This window comes from Ananas comosus, linkage group 11 (assembly GCF_001540865.1).
Source record: "Ananas comosus cultivar F153 linkage group 11, ASM154086v1, whole genome shotgun sequence".
Taxonomy (NCBI): Eukaryota; Viridiplantae; Streptophyta; class Magnoliopsida; order Poales; family Bromeliaceae; genus Ananas; species Ananas comosus.
In genome coordinates this window covers 7136252-7138621 of record NC_033631.1, presented here as the reverse complement: position 1 = coordinate 7138621, position 2370 = coordinate 7136252, and positions in this window count along the sequence as shown.

Sequence of the window (2370 nt, the reverse complement as noted above, 5' to 3'; positions counted from 1 at the left end):
TTGCATTCAGTTCACATCACCACAAACTCAAAGGGAATTCACACTAATAAAAAAACAACAAACAAAACTGCATTGAGCATGGTGGACTTTCATTTAAGTTAGTGAAGACAACAAACAAAACTACATTGAACCACGACCATTTTAATCAAAAAACTCAAGGCAACAAACAAAACTACATTCACCTAGAGTAATAGAGGATTTATATCATCATTTAAATGGTGATATTTTAAATTAGATAATATATTAATTTAAAAAATAATAATAAATTTCTATTAGGTTTAAATAATATTTATTTCATTAAGATTGGGTAATATTTCTTTCATCTCAAATCCAAAATGACAAATTATTTAAAAAATCTCCTCCAACTCACATCACTTTCAGCTCAAGCCGTGAAATCTCCTCTTTCAGCTCTTATCTACTTCACCTCGAGATTGTATTGAATTCAATGTAATATAAAAAGTGAATGTGGTTTTGTTTATTGCTTTCACTACCTTGAATTCAAGGTAGTGAGGTGAATGTGGTTTTGTTTGTCCGGGAATTACCCCCGTCCGATTTTGTGGGATTATTAGGATGTAAGCCTCACCTTATATAATTCGATTAGTAAATCTAAACAAATACTTATCTGATTTTTTAGATTATTATTATTGACCCGAATTCGTAAAATCCGGCCAACAACCCGGGTTGCTCAATAACAACGGTCACCCGACCCAGCAATGTATCAATAAATAAACGATATATATTATATATATAAACCGGCTCTGATACCAAATGTAACGACCCAGCCCACTAACAACAATAACTCGTTGGGCACAACAACCGGCCCAAAATGCTTAAGCCCGGTTATTATTATTAGTGTCTAAGCCTATTATAAATACAATGACAACCCCATTCCCATCCGATGTGGGATTATTGGGGTGTCACAAACTAAAGCATGTCATTGACTACTGTATGCCAAAGAAAACAACTATGCTCAAGTCTCTGTCCATGCGATAATGGAATCTACAGTGCGACATTAATTATTGTTTACTGACTAATTTCATTACCCTTTCATACCAATCCGACCCCGGTTCATACGTAGTGAAATCATCGCTCTTGATCTCATACAATCTGCACAAGCAGTCTACACCCGAGAAGTCTAGCAGAATTTGCATGCTCAACTCCCACGTTTATCGCAGGACATCGCCAGAAATAGGGAGGAGAAGCATCTTATCACAATGGTCGTAGCGCAAGAGAAGTTTCGACGAATGATGGAGGAAAAGAGATAGAAAGTGAAGATGGAGGAAAAGAGAGAGAGAAGAGAAAAATGTGGAGGGAAAGAGAGAGAGAGAAATAAGGGGAGAGAGAGACGGAGAGGGAGAGGGGGAGGGGTAGAGGGGTAATGTTACCAAGCATTTTTGAATAAAAGAATCAAATAATTCTCAACCATTGGATCACAATGGTGTAAGATGTACACCCCGTGTTGGGGTATACTTATAACACTACTCTTCAATTGTCCCAAATATTATACATTATTATAATTAGATTCCCATTTTTTATAATTTTGTTTTTAATAGAGATGCATACGTAAGATTAATTCTAATACCCAATATCTTCTAGAAGAAAAAGAGGAGGAGAAAATGAAGAAGATGTGTAAAAAGAAAAAGAAAAAAAAGAAAAAGAACTATAAGAAATGAAGAATAAAAAGAACGAAGATGAGAAGAAGAAAAATAGAAGAGATGAAAGAAAAAAAAAAAAAAACTAGTTAAAGATATTTATAGATAAACAAAATAATTTTCTCTAAAATTGGCTAATTATTTACGGTATGTGTGTCAATTTCTATAGGTAGCCTTTGTTCCCCCTTTTGTTCCCAAACGTTATGTTTGGTTCCCGGGAACAGTAGTTCTCGGGTTTCTAAAACAAGCTGGTATAAGGCTGGAACTGCTGTTCCACCCGTTTTCTGGAACTAGCTTGTTCCTCGATGAGAACAAGGTTAATTAAAATCTAAATTTAATTTTAATGGCAGTAATTATTAATTAATCTAATTAATATATTTAATTCATTATTTATTGCTTTAATAATTAAATAATTAATTAATTTATAATTTATAATTAATTATTAATAATTAGATAATAATTATTATTAATTTATTACTTGTAATTAATTGTTAATAATTAGATAATTATTATTATTAATTTATTATTTATAATTAATTATTAATAAATTAATATTATTTATTATTATTTATTAATAATTATTATTTTTAATAATAATCAATATTATTATTAATTTATTATTTATAATTAATTATTAATAATTAATAATAATTATTATTATTTATTAATAATTATTAATAATTATTATTCTTAATAATTAGATAATCGATATTATTAT